The following is an 18,283-nucleotide window of genomic DNA, read 5'->3' on the forward strand; positions in this document are numbered from 1 at the left end:
CCGAGTGGATGGACAGTCACTCCGGCCCGAGACCCGTTGGGGTCAATTTGGTTGAATTTTACTTTTTTGGTTTCTTTAGTTGGGCAGGGCCTTTCCCCAGCCCCCTTGATTGCCAGGGCCCGGTTGGCCCCGAGTTCAACACAGTTATAATTCGGTTGCAGCAGAACCAAGCAGTCATCGGTCCCTCCTGGGACCCACCGGGACTCAGGACTATCCACCTCCGTTCTGGACCATAGCAGCGGCCCACTGACCTCCCCCCAGAGCAGACCAAACTCCGCTACATCTCACTAAATGTCGGAGGCCTGAATTCTCCTACAAAACGCAAGTCCATCCTCCGACGGTTGCGAGACCTCCAGGCCACGGTTGGATTTCTTCAGGAGACCCGTCTCCTAGCGGAAGACTTCACCAGGCTCCGCTCCTGTGCATACCCAACACAATTTCTGGCCTCTGGCCCCCACAAGAGAGGCAGCACAGCGATTCTGTTAGCAAAAGGCACCCCGTTTAAGGAGAAGGAGACCCTACGCAGCCCTGATGGCAGATTTGTAGTGGTTAAAGGGGAACTGTACGGACAGCTTCACACGCTGATTGCGGTCTATGCGCCAAACGAGGGCCAAGCAACCTTCTACGCTATCCTGGAGTCCGCTCTCATCCCCTTCCTTGAGGGCCAGGAGGTCATAGGAGGGTCCTGCACCCGGACACCGTGGACTATTCCTTCTTCTCGCATGTCCACCGTTCCTCATCCAGAATAGACCTTATTCTGGCCAGCCCGCAGCTCCTGCAGTATATGGATGAGGTGGAGATCGGCACAAGGGTACTGTCAGACCATGCTCCAGTTCTCCTCACCACAAGGATCTTCGACCTGGATCCACCGCAGCAGCGAAGATGGTCCCTATATGAGCCTATGCTACATGATTTGGCGGTACGTGACTCCATCGCCAAGGCGATTAGCAACTACTTCAGGGAGAACCCCCCCGATCTTACCTCCACAGCGACAAGATGGGAATCCATGAAGGCTGTAATCAGAGGGGAACTGATAGCCCAAGCAGCCGCATATACTAGGAGGCGCACCAGGAATAGGAGCCAACTGGAGGAGGACATGAGAGAGGCGGATACGGCCCTGAAGCGGAAATGGTCACCTAAAGCGGCTAAAATGGTCAGACTAGCTCGCACAAAGCTGGAAGCACACTATGCAGAGGACACAGCCCAGTCCCTGCTTTGGACCAAGCAGAGCTACTATGCGCACGGCAACAAAGCCAATAAATATCTGGTCAGCAAACTAGCCAAAACCCGCCGGCGGAACCACTTTACCGCACTGCGGGAACCGACAGGCAGAACCTTGTACGGAGAAGGAGCGAAATTGCGGGTAGCGACGGCCCATCTCACCGACACCCTAACTTCAGCCCCACGCCCACAGTCACTCCAGGAACAATACATAGCGGACGCCCGACTCCCACACATCTCACAGGCGAACAGAGTTGCCCTGGAAGCTCCAATCACACCCGAAGAGGTAGAGGAAGTACTCAAAAACCTAAAGCCCAGGGCCCCCGGCCCTGACGGCTTCCCGCCAAGATTTTACAAACTCTTCCGCCACATGCTGCTACAGCCAATGACAGAACTATTTAACTCCTTTCGGGACTCGGACACTATTACGCCAACTATGCAAGAATCTACCATGATCCTGGTGTTGAAACCCGGCGAAGACCCAAAGGAGTGCTCCTCGTACAGACTAATATCGCTGCTTAATGTGGACACTAATGCATACTCCAGGGTGCTGGCGAAAAGTCTGGCACAAATCTTTCCAACTTTCATAGACCAGGACCAAGCGGGGTTCATCAGGGGGAGAAGCACCATGGTCAATATCCGTCGAGCGCTCAACCTCATTGAGATCACGACCCAGGAGCAACGGGGGCTGGCGGTCCTGACTCTGGATGCCACCAAAGCTTTTGACAGGGTGGACTGGAACTTCATGCGCCTTACCATGGAGGCATTCCGGTTTGGCCCGATATTCCAGAGAATGGTGCTAACAAACTACAAGACCCCGAGAACTATACTCCGCCTGAACCAAAAGTCCTCAACCTCAATCCGGCTCTCTTGTGGGACAAGACAGGGCTGCCCGCTCTCACCGCTGATCTTTGCTTTGGTTATGGAACCGTTCGCCCAAAGGACCTGTGCCAACGAGAGCATCACTGGGCTAGAAGTAAACGGTGAACAATTCAAAATCTCCCTCTACGACGACGATGTGATGTTCTCTCTCACCAACTGCCAGTCCGCTCTGCCCGCTACCTTGGAGGAGCTGAGGGCCTTCGAGGGAATTGCCGGTTTCCAAGTGAACTACTCCAAATCAGAGGCCCTGGGAGTCAATCTGAGCGCTCCCCTCATGGCCGGCCTCCAGGCGCTCTGTCCACTTGCATGGAGCTCCTCCTCAACAACCTACCTGGGTGTTCGCCTCACAGCCAATCCGAAACAACTATTCGCTGCTAACTTCCCCCCCACTTTTCAAGGAACTGGAGGAGGACCTCCAACGTTGGGACAGTCAAGAGATATCTCTATTGGGTCGGGTCACAGCGTGCAAAATGAATCTCCTCACTAGGCTGTTGTACCTGTGCTCCGCTCTCCCGATCCTCCTCCCCCAAAACAGGCCCTGGAACGCCTACAGAAGAAACTAGGGAAATTTGTATGGAGGGGACACAGAGCTAGGATACCCATGAGGGTCATGACCGGTGCCGCCAAATGGATTGGCTTTGGGCTCCCCAACCTGATGAACTATTTCCTGGTGGCCCAACTGGCAAGCGCTGGAGCCTGGGTAAATCCGGAGGCCTCCCCGAAATGGTCCCACATTGAACAAGCCAGATGCCAGCCGCAGTTACACTCTCTGCTGCATATCCCTGGGTCCCCCCAGAGCCGAGAACCCCAGATACTATCGTCAACCAAGTCGACCCTGGAAGCATGGGCATGGGCCCGACGGAGGAGAAAGGTCCCCAGGGGCTTGAGCCCTCTATCCCCGGTCATATGGAATCCCACCTTCAGACCGAGTATGGAGGCATCCCGATTCAACCGATGGACTAAAAGAGGCCTCCAAACCCTCTCTCAACTCTACGCAGCTACCACTCCACTCAGCTTTGAGGAATGCAAAGCTCGCTTTCAGCTAACGGAAGGAGAGCGATTTACATACATCCAACTCCGTCGCTGGATATCACAGCCAGCGGTTCGCCGGGGAGCTACCCCCTTGAACAGGCATCAACGGAAAACACAGGTCGAGGCCAGATCTCCACTGTACCGCCTCCTCCAGCAGGACATGCTGCAGACCAGACCACCGTACATGTCCAAATGGGAAGCAGACTTGGGGCATCCCGTGGAGGACCAAACATGGGTGGAGATATGTTCCAGGATCAACTCAACATCCAGATGCGTCACAAAAAAGGAGTGCGCCTTGAAGCTCCTCCACCGCTGGTACTACTCCCCGGTCCGCCTGCACCACTGCAACGCTGAAGTCGACCCGGGCTGCTGGAGACGCTACGGCGAGCAGGGATCCTTCTTCCACATGTGGTGGCAATGCCCGACAGTCCAAGCCTTTTGGAGGGAGGTCCTGCGGGTCGTGGAAGAAATCACTCAGCGTAAACTGCCGATGAACCCGGAGGTGGTCCTCCTGGGGGTGGCAAGCCCGGACTGCTATCCGAAAACAGGCCGATCCGCCAAACTGTTGACTCATCTACTGCTGGTGGCAAAGATCACAGTGGCTCAGAAGTGGAAGACACAGGAGGGCCCGCTGCTAGCCCTCTGGTGGTTAAAGGTCTGGGAGATCCTGGTGGCGGAGAAGGTCACGGCAGCAAAGGAGGGGGCACTCCACCGTTTCACTGACTGCTGGGCCCCAGTACTGGACTACCACTCCAAATTCCCGGCGCTAACATTCCAACCCCGCTTGGTGGCACATTATCTGGGTCCCCTAAGCCCTGATGGGTCGCCAACCCACCAGAGCGCCGCAGACTAAAGGGATGGGGGAGATGGGGTGTTGGGAGGTGCAGGAGAATGCACGGCAGACATTCAATGGTAAAGGGACTCGGAATAACCTTGTAATGCATGATTAACACTGTAACCGTGAAAAAATAAAGTTGTTAAAAAAAGAATCAACCTGTGCCAGCCGTGGACATCAGTAAGACAAATAAATACACCATATTCTTTAAGGTCCAATACTCAGTCAAGTAATTTGCAGGAAGAGGCCCCTGTGAGTCCCTCCTATAATCCAGTGCCTTCAAATGATTAATCTAACTACGCTAATTCATTTGCTTCAAGGAGGCCATGTAATCAAGAAGAATTAAACAAACAGAAATCACAACTATCAACAGCCGTCGGGACACAAATATAAAATAACGTCATGGCAGAGCTAACTATTTCAATGGCGCCATTTACAAAACTCTGAGTCCATGAATGAAAACATTAAAGACAATGCAACATTATTGGCTATGATGCGTTCCAAACTTTGGTACTTGGAATCGTTTAGTTCCAAGGTTCAACAAGACTTGATAATGAGGCCAAAACCTCTGCCTTGTGGCAAGCCCGCCTATGTGACCTAGCTAGCGGAGACCAATCGGTGAAGACCTTAATGATGTTGCAATGCTTGATTCCATTAAATGGATGAGAACAGCTTTATCTGAGTGATCAATGGATTGCCGAGTAGAAGATAGAGATGGTGTGGCCTGTGCTTACTCTCATCAAGAGAAACCAGCAGGTAATCACAATAAACAGTGATCAAATGACGCTAATATTGCCAATCTGAGACCCGAGCCACCAATCACAAATTAAATCAATTTGAAGCCATTAAAGATCAGGAGTGGTGTTGTGAACAACTGCCGCGAGTCAGTAACCTCTGGAATCAGGAGAGACTTATCAAACACACTAAATTGTGCTCCAAGCTTAGGTCATACGCAATATAACTGCGACGCCCAACAGAGTGACAAAGTGAGTACGGGTAATACCACCTTTGTGATAGATGAGCAGCTTAGGTGTGGATTGCCACAGGCTGAGGTCTTTGATATATTTAAGAAAAACAATAATTGTAATGTAATTGAGGTTGCAATTCAGGGAATAAATTCAGGCCGCGTAGACATGAAGAAGAAAACAAAGATCCTTAAAAATTGGCAAAAAAATAAATCAAATGGCTCACATGCTTTTTAAAAAAAAGTATCGACACCGCCACCTCAGATAACTGTAAACACAGCATCTAAGTCAAATATTAATGAAGGCGCACAACATTGGGCACAGAGCGTGCTAGAACAGTGGGCAACCGCTGCTCAAATAACCTCTCCAAGAAACCACAAACTAATGACTGTCGTCTATATAGATGAGCCCAGCAAGGAGGTGAAGCTAGAAACCCACAATCTAATAGATGACCTGTCATTATATCTTGAGGATGACTAGAGAAGCGATTCTCAAGAAAGAATGTTTGGCTCGTATGACAATGAAGAAAGTCAGACCAAGACACATGCACAGCAGAATGTTGCAACAATAAAACTGTACAAGACTGAAAATAGGGAGATACAACAATCGGATAGTGAGGCAGCATTTTTAACACTCTCGCAAAAATTATGCATTTACAAGACTAACAGATGACAGAAAAGGAACCAGCTCATATGATCTAAACCCTAAAGGGCCCCGCTGATGGTCAATTGTGACAGTTAATTCACAGCGTTGGCCTGGTACAACCTCAGCGAGGCTCAACAAGATAATTGAGAAGAATGAGCTGGAGAACATATTGACACCCAAAAATGAAGTCAAGTTAAATAGACAAAGTGTAATGCACCTTTTTCACTACGCCCCCACCCTGTGAACCGTCAGCTCAAATGACATCACGATTGTGGAATATGCTGAGGAGTCAAAAACCGACTGGGTGATTCTTCATGTGAAATCCGACATGATAAAAGAAACACTATTAAAAGCAAATTGTGCCCTTTGGCTTTGAGCTCCATGAGAATATTTCTGGTGGACAGACCAGGAACATCAATGATCTTAGATTTCAAAACAGCAAAGCAAAGAATCCATCATAAAACTTGGAGTAATTCCACTGTGTCTTCTACAATAGACTACATTTGGTCATTACAAAATATTCTGCATCTTATAGATCGCCTAGATATTGTGCCTCAAAAAAGCAGTAATCACCACCTCCTGCGGTTGGCTTGGAAGTGAAGAATGGAAGAGGCAAAAGTACACAAGCTAGAGACAATACAAGAAAATTAAGGAGGCAACCGCCTAAAAATAACTAAGGACGTTATTACATTGATAACTGCCAAATACGTCCAATTGTGTGAATTCAGCACTGCACTATCATACGCCCCCCTCCTTGTAAGCAATAAGGTGGTAAGAACAGGCTTAAAACAGCCTCTCCAGAAACCTAACCACCTTTATAGTAAAGTGGTGCTAGAAAAACACAAAGGTCTTTGAGCCGACCTAAAGAAACTAAAAAATAACTTAAAACCCCAAAAATGCCCTGTAAACATACTCAAACAATGGAAATAACGTTACAAGAATTGGCTGATTAGCTTTAAGATACAGCGAGATCAAGACCAAGGAGAAATAATGTTGAAAGCTATATGTAAGAGAAACAGCACAGATACCTGGACACTCATTAATCACATGACCTTAAACTAACACGGATGTTTGAGCAGTGTTGTATCAGAACAACAGTGGGTCAAGCATTACTTTGATGCATTTGCTGGCCTCAAAAACAGTGAACCTCTTTGCAACAATGACTCATCAACAAATTGGAGTTCCTTAAGTGCCAGGCTATTATGCAAGTCTAATGAAGTCCTTGGCACTTAAGGTTAATATAGCCAAGAAAGACATCGAAGAGGCAATAATAAAATTGAAACTTTCTCATGCAGCTGGCCCGAATGGATTAACTAACTCTATGCTAAAAGCTACCCCAAAACAATGGGCCAGGTTTTTAGCAGCCCTCTATAGTTCCGTTTCAGCTCTCGGCAAGCTACCAGAGTCTTGGACCTCAGCCATTATTGTTCTGATTTTTAAGAAAGGCCAAAGAGATGATCCAGCTAATTATCGACCAATAGCCTTGTTGGATGTGATTGGGAAACTTTTCGCATCCATCCAACCTATAGAAAAGGCTAACCAAATGGGTGATGACAGCTGAGCCTTTGAACCCCAGGCAGACAGGTTTCACTGAAGGTGTAGGCACTGAGCTTAATCTTTTCCTTTTGAATATTGCAAAATTGGAGTCGATAAAGAAGAAAAACAACTTATGTTTGGCTGTCATCGACTTGAGACAAGCCTTCGATAACATAAACAGATCTAAATTATGGGCAAAGCTACGAGCCTGGGATTGCCCCATCCATTTGGTAAAGGCTATTGAAGCCTTTCATACCAACACGACAATTCAGGTCAGGCTAAATCACAAAGGCTAATTGTCAAGAGTAATTTATATTGAAAGAGGAGTCAAACAAGGTTGCCCCTTGGCAGCAACCTTATTCAATCTATACCTGACAGATCCACCAAAAGCATTATCAAATAAATAAACATTTACCCTAAGATCAACAGTCATCTGATATCATCCATGATCTACGCTGATGACTAAGTCCTAACGGATCAATCTCAGATTGGACTACAGCAACTGCTAGATGCATTGCAAAACTATATGTCCAGCAATGACCTGGGTATAAATATTGGAAAATACAAAATAATTGCATTTGGTCATAATATGGGAAAAAAAGGAATGACCTTCAGGTGGAGAATAGCCATCCACTCTCTTAGTATCAAATTCAACAAATAAATAAACTAAAAAATGTGGCTAACTGAACTACTTTTACAAACAAAAGGTAGTGTCAACTCTGACTTATGGGGGTGAAGCCAGTTTTAACCTCTCATGGAATCATTGGAATGCCCTAGAGGGAACGTTCTGGGAGACAACCTTGAAATTGCCTAACAGTTTGCCAGTGGTTGCTATCAGAGTCGAACTAGATCTGCAATCTTTCCAATCCATCACTGTATGGAAAACATTATCAATGAAGAGGTGTCACGCATTCTACATGTCATGCTACCACCAGTACACATCATGACACTTTCAGTGCACATCATAAAACTACTAGTACGCAACTCACATGTGGTACTCATGGTTACGACTCCAGGCAGTGACGTTGGATCCGAGGTGCACGATGCCTCAATTGCAATCCATCAAAGAAGACTGCTTTGCTACAGCCACGGTATTTGTGGCGGCTTCGGCCGCATTATTGTTGGCAGTTGCCTTGGAGACTATGCAACATTCATACAACACGACTACACGATCACGGTAATGGTGTAAAGGAACGGCGGAAACTCCATTTGGCGCTTCTCAGCTGTTCTTACCCAGCTCACAGCGTTTTCTCAAGCACTTCAAACTTCTGATACCCCTGGATTTAGACCACGGTTTTGCTTCACGGATCCTCTTTTGGCAACTCCACGGCTACGCCGACTTCCTCTTGGCTCAGATCTCTCAAACTGCTATGACCACGGCAAGGCTCTACAGACTGTTTTTTGTATTAACATTTTGTTTTGGCGCACTTGATTTGCGTACTTAAACACTTTCTGACTTCAGTCTGTACTATTGGATTGCCTTTGGAATTCCCTTATTTGCTCCACGAACGCTTTCACTCAGACTATTTACCTGAGTTCCCACTGATTCCACGTCAAGTATCTTCCAGCACTAGGTGTTTCAATCGCTGAACCTTCTTTGACTTTCACCTTGCACCACCCTAGTGGGGGAGTAGTCAGGTATCCTGTCCACCCTCCTCTACTTACACATCTTCCCCAGCATACCAACTGGTAGGTGTCAGTTTCTGGGTTTTCTTGATTGGATTTGATGCACAAAGTGTAACGTGATTGTTCCACAAACTCCCTGTTTCCATTGCAGCTACCTGGGGACCCGGTGTATTGTTCCAGCCACCTGTGGTCTCAATAACTGGTTGGCTCATACTTATAAGTCTCTTAGACTGATACTTGGGGACCGAGGTACACATAGTCTATGCAAGAATCAGTTTTGACATGAGGAAAGTCTTGATGACTGACGCAGGCCATCCTTATTAAATTCTAAAGCCATCTGTAGATGGGAAGCAATCTGGCCTACTAGATAGGTTGAAACATAAATGCATGCAGCAACTGGACCACTTGGAGTCATCCCTGGATCTACCCCTACTGAGTAAAGGACAAATTAAGAAAACAGGACTGGATTAAGTTGCTTAACGAAAAAGAACAATATAAATCACTAAAGAAGCTGCTGCTCAAACCACGTGCTCTTAACACAGCAATGAAATATTTGCAAAAATTCCTGAGTCAATGTTATCGGAATCAGTTTCTGCACTTAAGACTGAATCTTGTCCAACAATCCCTTCCTGGGCAAGCTCCTGGAGAAACTTGCCATCTCCCAGCTTAATCTCCACACTGCATCTGTTGGCTGTCTTCATGACCATCAGTCTGGCTTCAGAGCTGCCATAAGCACGGAAACTGCTCTCCTGAACATCCATGAAGACCTGCTCTCCAACCTTGACTCTAACACCTTCTGCGCTCTCATCTTGCTTGATCTCTCTTCTGCCATCATGCTCAACCTTCTCCATGATTACCTGGGTATCACGGGTCACAGCTCTGGTGTGGCTGACTTCTTTCGTCTCTGACCGACCCTCGCAGGTCTAACTTGGGTCCTTCCTCTCCAATATCTTTTTCTCTACCTGTGGTGTCCCCCAGGGATCTAACCTCTCTCCCTGGCTGTTCAACCAATACCTGGCATTCCTTGCCCACCGCATCGCCACTCTCTGCCCCATCTTTCAGTGCTATGCGGATGATACCCAGCTCATTTTCAGGCTACCCTCAGCGTTCTCCTCTCCTTCCCTCATCTCTGACTCTCTGTACGCCATCCAGGAGTGGTGTGCCGCCAATGACCTCTGCCTTAATGCCATTAAGACCAAGATTCTGCTCATCGGCACACCCACTGTCTCATTCCCTGCAGCTCTCTGGCCGGCCTCTCTTGGTCCTCATTCTGCTCCCATCTGCAAGGTTAAAAACCTTGGGGTCATCTTCGACTCCACACTCTCGTTCTCTCCTCACATCTCTGACGTCTCTAAGTTGTCACACTACCAGCTGCACCTCCTCAGAGGTATTCTTCCTTTCCTCTCCTTCCCCCAGAAGCTCACTGTCTCCAGAGCCCTGGTTCTCTCTAGCCGGTCAAGTGGCACAGCGAGTAGAGCGCTCGCTTTGACATCCGTGCAGAGCCGCCAAACTCAGCGTTTCATCCTTCCGAGGTCGATAAATGAGCACCACACACCGTGGGTAATAATAAGCAGCGCTCAGATACCTGAGGGTTTGTAGCGCTATATAAATGCCAAATTATTATTATTATTATTATTATTATTATTATTATTATTATTATTATTATTATTATTATTATTATTATTATTAATTGTAACAGCCTCTTTCTAAATCTGCCTGCCTCTACTCTCGGCCCTCTGCAACTTATCCAGAACAGGACTACGAGACTTGTCCTTTGCCTTAAACCCAGGGACCGTATCTCTCCAGGACTGAAATCTCTGCACTGACTGCCAGTGGCTGTGAGGATTAAGTTCAAAACCCTCTGCATTGTCCACAAGGTCTTCTGGGGCATGGGGACGCAATACCTTGAACTCTCGCTTCCTAAATATCTTCCTTCTTGAGCTCTTCGCTCATCTGCCTCAAACTCCCTCAGGGTCAGTCACTTCTCCAAGCAACGAGTTGGTGGTAGATCTCTCTCTTCGGCAGTGGCCTCTGGAACAGCCTTCCTGCCTCCCTGAAACTTGAGGAGAACCATCTTCGATTCCGGAAGCACATCAAAACCTTCCTCTTTGCTTCTGCTTTCTCTCCCCTGCTCCCCTGCTGAATTCCTGACAGAAACTGCACTGGTTACCTGGCCACCCTTTCTAATCCCGGGCCCAGGCCCCGCCAGTTGCCCACCTGCAGTGCATCCCTGGCAACCCCTGCACCTGTGGACTGTTTCCTGTATCCCTACAGTCCCCCTACCAGCACTTATGTCTGCACTTACCTTGCATTTGCCACAAGCTGGCCGTTTTTATTATCTTATTTGTTCTACTATCCCATGTACCGTACTTTCCCCTCTCCCTTCCCCCTCGCACTTTTCCCTTTCCCCTTCCCATGCACTTGCGCAATTTGAATGACATCTGCCCTAGTAGGATCTTTGTCTGTTTTCCCTTTTTCCCCCTTCCTTGCCTCGTCTCTCCTTGAAACACTTGTGTATATGCACGTAATAAATGCCATATCATATCATAAAGCAACGCTTATACATGCAGAAACAATTTGAGATTAACAACACTGTTTGTCGATTTTGCAAAATGTCAGAAAATGTTGAGACGGTTAAACATCTTATAACGACCTGTCCTGCACTAACTTCTGAACGCTCATCTTTCATCTTGAGACATGCGAAGAAGGCAAATGCCCTGTCAGTAGATGAGTGGTGAGACCTGTTTGTAATGGGTGAAAAAACGACTTTGGTTTGTGCAGGAGTAAACCTTCTAGACAAAATACTAAACCAAACAAACATAAGCAACTAATGGAATAATACATTTAGTATCTAATTTACTCTCATCCACCATAAGACTATTCAAGGGGGAAAGGTAATGGAAATTATTTTTAACTTGGAAATATGTAAGACACTGTGTAAAATGTTTGTAATAAACTAAATCACAATTAAAAAAATATATTAAACTGAAATGATGAATGAATCTCCTCTCAAAGCAAGGATTGTGATTAAAAGTGAAGAAATAAAACCCTTGATAAAAGAATGACTCTATCCAGCAGGTTTATAAATAAAGTTATGAGCATCAACTAGGAAAAGAGTAATGGAAGCTTGGAGAATTCAAACAAACAGTTATAAATATGAAGCAGATCATCGAGGGATGGTGGCAGGAATGCAGCCAGCAGAAATTACATAGGATCAAGAGTACAGGAAATCTTGGCGGGGTTACAGAGAGACAAGAAAACACAAAGATGTAGTCTGCTCATGAAAAGGTTTTAATAGAAGGTTAGACAAGTCATGTAACCCATGCCTGAAAGTGAAACAGGTGAGAATTTACCCAGCAGTGGAAGATGTCAGATAGTCATAAGGAAACTTGCTGAGGAGGTGATCACAGCATTTTAAATGTAGTGAACAGTGAAATGAAGCTTTAATGAAAACGGAGGTGCAATAGTCAAAGAAAGCATGAGCAAGGTTTGGAGTCACTAAGAAACAGATGATATAATGTACCTTGGCATTGAATAACAAATAGACCTGATGGATTTAAGAATTAATTTCCATGAGAGATCAGGGACATTAAGTGACTGCAGTATTAGAACCTTCAATACCTACAACATCACAATTCTACAGCTCAGAGTGAGAGGGGCTCTGACTTGTTTTCATCTACTTCTTAAATCTAGTCAAGTGAATGCTCTCTGTTTTAAAGCGGGAGTACACCACCCAATTGTGAGCCCTTGGATTTTGACAAGAGGGCAGAACTGCTGAGGTCCCCAGCAGCCTTCCATTTCCTCTTCACCTTGAAGAGACAGCACACAAAGACAAAACAATGGGACAAAGGGGAAAGCAGTATCAGATTGAAGGGTCAAGTTTAAACATTGACATAACCTAAAAGGTGGGTGCTACAGGTTAACAGTCTGAAAGGTTAACCTGGCAATAAGGTTCAGAGCAGATTTCAATCATCTGAATAACTTTGATAAAGAGGCCATCGCTCTTGAAACTCTCCTAAACAATTCTAACTTCACTGTTTATAATGACTCACCAACCCATGTCAAAGGTAATATATTGAACTGAGTTGTGGCAAAGAACCTGGATATTCAGATTAATAGCATTCAACCATGTATCTGGCCTGATCCCTCCTCCATCATATTCCAGGTTCAATTCCAACATCCGACCTTGAACAAAACAAAAAAACACCGAAACAAACAGGTCTTAAGCCGTAACTATAAAAAAGTTACTGCCGAAGATATAAAAGAAACTCTAAACATGATAATGAACAATAACATGGATCGAGATACCCCTTTGACCTGGGTGGATTCTTTTTGCTCCTCTTTCCATCTAATGCTAGACTTGGTGGCCCCTCTCAAAAGTAAACTTGTTAGAGAGAACACCAGACACCAAAAAAGGTTCACCCAAGACTTAGGTACAATGAAAAGACTCAAAAGACAGGCAGAAACAAGATGGCTACCATTTCCTTCTGAGGCCTCAAAATACAGTTGGAATACCCTATATAAATATTACAAAACAACCATCTGCAATGCAAAGAAAAATGTTTCCAACAGACAAATAGAGAATTCCAAAAACAATGCTAAGAAGGTTTTTCAAATTGCTATATCTCTGGAAAAAGCTGGCACTTCTTCCATACCGGTGACACAAACAGATCAAGACTGCCCTAATGTACAACTGGTTTTTGCAGCTAAAATAGAAAAAAAACAGGACAAGATCAAACAAGAACTAGACAAAAATTGGACTAGGCCAAAGGGAGCCACTGAATTGTTTCAGTTTTTCCTCCATCTCCATCTGGGACCGTTTGAATATACTATCATCCATGCGCCTCTCATAATGTCCAGAAAATGTGGTGCCCACAAATCTTATTCTTCAGCACAGGGATCTGTTCTCTCCATTTCATGTTAGTTTAGTGAACTCCTCTTTCTCCCATAATCAATTTCCGAACTCACTAAACAAAGTCACTGTCACTACTTTGATCAAGAAGCTTGGTCTTGATCCTAAATACCCAAACAATCTGCGCCCAATCACAAACTGCAATTTTCTTCTGAACATTCTCAACAAATGTGCTACTTTACAGTTCCAATCTTTTTTTGAACCTCATGACATCTTACACACCAGACAGTCAAGCTTCTGTCCATGTTATAGCACCAAGACAGCCCTCTTGGACCTCCAGACGCACATGCTTAAAATCATAGTCAAAGGGAGAACCGGCCTGCTCATCCTTTTAAACTTTTCGGCTGCATTCGATCTCCTGGATCACTACGGCCTGCTATATATTCTTGGCGTATTGGACAATGTAGCACCAATGCAGTTGATTGGGTGGAGTCCTTTTCTCTCTCACAGGTATTCGAGGGTCTGTTGGATGGAAACCACTTCACCCGCTTCTCCAATAACTTGTGGAGTGCCTCAGGGAGGTTGCATTTCTTCCCCACTTTTCAACTTGTATATCAGACCACTATGTGACCTTCTGGATGATCCTAATGTGTGTTTTTCTAAATGCACTGACGACACACAGCTAGCTATTGTAACGCTCACCTGATTCCCGTAGAGGCGCCGGTCTTGACTGGGCGTATACCGTATCTGCAAAGGTGATGTGTAACACACGGCTGGCTCTTTGGGCTGGACCTCTGTGCACTGTATGTCTGACTTGAAGGGTAAGATGTCTGCAGATAGAAAATATGGGATTAAGGAACTGGGTTATTGAATGTCTCTCTCTTCTTCCCTTTCTCTTCTCCTGTAGAACCCCAAAGGTTAACGCTCTCACCTTAGGTAAAGGAACGCCGTGCTCTCCATCTGCCTCGGGGCAGGGTGCTGTAACCAGTTTCTTCACTGGATAAGGGGAGCAGGCCTCTTGACTTCAGAGGACTGCTGTCCGTCGTTTACTGCACGAACGGTAAGTTTCGAGTAATTCTAATGTCTTTAAAGTCTTTAGTAATGATGTTTCTTGTTTTGCAGGGTTCCGGCGATGGCGGATGACGGGCTGAAGTGAGTTGAAGATGGAGCCCGTGTGATGAATAGAAGCGCCTGGAAGCACGTAAGTAAGCGCTTGTTGCCTGCTTCACGATGCGCTCTAACTGTCTTTTTATTTTGCAGGTACAAGTTCGGAGCGGCTGCAGGGTGCCGGAATACCCACTGGGTTAGATGTGGAAAGGAGTAATGGCACGTGAGTATTAAAGTTCCCCAATGTCTTTAAACGCACCTTGTTTTGTCTTTCAGATGCGGGATGCAGCGCCGAAGGCCTCCGGAGCGTGCGAAGAGTTGGTAAGCTTTTGTCTTTCAGATGCCGGAATGCAGTGTGAAGACCTCCGGAGCGCACGAAGAGTAGGTAAGCCTTTGTCTTTCAGATGCCGGAATGCAGCGCAAGGCGTTGGTGACAGCCGATGGACCAGGTAAGTGAAGAGCTGTCACTGAAGACCGTAATGCTAACCTGTTCTTTCTTGTCTTTATAGGTGTTGCTGAAGACTGGATTCAGGATGGTAAGCCTTTTTCCTTAGGCCCAGGATCAGATGCAGAAGACACGATGAGCGTTCTGCTGCAGAGGATGCAGAATAACGCAAAGCAAGATTCATCCATCGGGTGTGGTTTAAATAGCCTCCTGTAGTGCTTAGGTGTCTCCTTCCACAGCCACGCCTAGGTAAGAAAAGAGTTCCTGCTTTCCAGAAGAGTTCCAGTGTTCTGAATCTAGGGAGTGGCTCCTGCCCCACCCAACAGGAAAAGTAGTTCCAAACAGAAGAGGATCAGAGGCTCAACTGGCAGGCAAGTAAGCAGCATGGTCTGCTGCAGGTAAGTCCACCCAAGCATTATGAGCCCGGCGCTTCCAGCGCTGGGACTGGGCATATTTATGAGCCTGGTGCCACTGGCGCCAGGACTGGGTCCAAAAGGTCCCAATTGGGACTGGTTGGCACTCGGAACCTGGGTTATGGATCTGCTTCTAAGGGAGTTGGGAAAACCCTGACCTTTTGGAAGCAGAGATCATGACAGTACCCCCCCTCAAGGCCCCTCCCAAACCGGGCTTCTCCGGGGGTTTTGGCTTGTCAGGAAATGTTCGGTGAAATCTTTTGATTAGGCGAGGAGCGTGGACATATTCAGCAGGTTCCCAGGATCTCTCTTGGGGGCCGTAGCCTTTCCAGTCAATTAGGTAAAATAGTTTAGATTTGGAGATCTTGGAGTCCAGAATGCTTTTGACTTCAAACTCGAGTTCTCCATCAACTAGGATAGGTTTTGGAGATTTAGTTAGTCGGGTTTGAGGTTGCACGGGTTTTAATAGAGAGACGTGGAAGACCGGATGTATCTTCATGTGCGAGGGCAAGTCCAACTTGACCGCTACTGGGTTTACTATGGTAGTGATGGAATAGGGACCAAGGTATCTTGGGTTGAATGTGCGTGGCCCTTTTAGAGGTAGATATTTGGTGGATAACCAGACTTGATCCCCTACTTGATATTGAGGGGCTTCCTTCCGATGTTGATCTGCTCCTTTCTTGTATTGTTCTTTAGCCCTTTGAAGGTGAGAAACAGCTTCCTTAAAGGCTTGGGTGATTGTAGAATGCAGGTAGTCTACTGCTGGTGTTTCAAGATCTTGGAGGGGATCCAACTCCGAGGTTCGAGGGTGACTGCCGTACAAAAGAAAAAACGGGGTTTTCCCAGTTCCCGAATGGACAGAGTTATTGTAGGCATATTCGCCTATCCAAAGGATGTCTTTCCAAGTTTTTTCAGTTTGTTGCAGCATGCAGCGTAAATACTGTTCCAGAGTTTGATTGGTCCTCTCGGTTTGTCCGTCGGTCCGAGGGTGGTGACTGGTCGATAGTCTCACATCAATTTGAGCCGACCGACAGCAACTTCGCCAAAAATGAGAAATAAATTGACTACATCGATCCGAAATTAGAACCGAAGGAAAACCGTGCAGTCGGACGATGTTTTCGAGAAATTCTCGGGCCAGAGTTGCTGCTGTTGGCAAGCCTTTGAGCGGAGTGAAATGCGCCATCTTGGAGAATAAGTCCACGATTACTAGAATCGTATTGTATCCGGAGCATGGAGGTAGATCGGTGATGAAGTCCATAGAAAGCGTATGCCAAGGGCGAGGTGGGATGTCAATAGGGCGTAAGAGGCCTGCTGGTCTTTCCTTTTGACTCTTGTTTTGGGCGCATACTCCACAGGACATTATAAAGTCTCTGATATCTTTTTTCCAAGACGGCCACCAGAAGTAGCGCTTGATCTTTTCTGAGGTCTTGGCCATACCGGGATGTCCTTCCATTAAAGAATCGTGATAACAAGAGATTACTTTTTTCTGTAAATCTGTGCTGGGTAGGTATAATCGTTCTTGGAAATACAATAAGTTGTCCTTTACTGCAAAGTCCTTTCCCTGCAGATGCCAATTCTGTATGTCTGCTGGAGTTACAAGTTGCCTGGCCTTATCCTTAACTTCCTCTATGGATTCTGTGGCGATTACACCCAGAATTCTTTGTTCGGGAATGATTGGTACAGGTTTAGGGTTGATCAAGTGTTCTTCCACTCCCATCCGAGAAAGGGCATCAGCTTTACCGTTCTTTGTACCAGGTCGATAGGTAATTATGAAGTCAAACTCGGCAAAGAATAATGCCCAACGGAGTTGTCTAGAGGATTGGGCTTTTGCGGTTTTCAAATATTGCAGGTTTCGGTGATCCGTAATCACAGTAACGGTGTGTCGGGCCCCCAGCAGATAATGCCGCCAAGCCTTAAAGGCAGACTTGATAGCCAGAAGTTCCTTGTCAGTAATCGTGTAATTGATTTCAGGAGGCGAGAATTTGCGGGACCAAAATGCCACGGGATGCAACTGATTGGTTACCGGGTCCTTTTGTGATAGAACTGCCTCCATGGCAAGGCTTGAAGCATCAGTTTCCACAATGTAGGGGAGTTCGGGGCGAGGGTGTTTTAAGATTGGTGCAGAGATAAATTTAGTCTTCAAATCCTGGAAAGCTTGTTCCGCCTCGGTAGACCATTCAAAACGTTTGTTTTTCTTTAACAAGGCAGTGATGGGCTGGACTATACGAGAGAATTCGGTGATAAAACTGCGGTAAAAGTTAGCGAAGCCTAACATGCTTTGCACACCTTTTACGGAGGATGGTGATGGCCATTTGAGAACTGCATCGACCTTCTTTGAATCCATACGCACTCCGCCAGGTGATAATATGAATCCCAAGAATTCAACTTCAGTCACGTTGAAAACACATTTTTCCAACTTAGCGAAAAGTTTGTGTTGCCGCAATCTTTCGAGGACCATTTTCACGTGTTTCCGATGTTCAGATTCCGATGAAGAATAAACGAGGATGTCGTCAATGTAAACAACAACACACACATCTATGAGCTCTCTGAGGACATTGTTCATAAAATATTGAAAGGCGGCCGGGGCATTGCAAATACCGAAGGGCATGACCTGATATTCAAATAGTCCATACTTGGTGCGGAAGGCCGTCTTCCATTCATCACCCTCTTTTACTCGTACCAAGTGGTAAGCTCCTCTAAGATCCAGCTTTGTATATATGCATG

The sequence above is a fragment of the Ambystoma mexicanum genome, chromosome 6q (assembly GCF_040938575.1).
Source record: "Ambystoma mexicanum isolate Mex_15411 chromosome 6q, UKY_AmexF1_1, whole genome shotgun sequence".
Taxonomy (NCBI): domain Eukaryota; kingdom Metazoa; phylum Chordata; class Amphibia; order Caudata; family Ambystomatidae; genus Ambystoma; species Ambystoma mexicanum.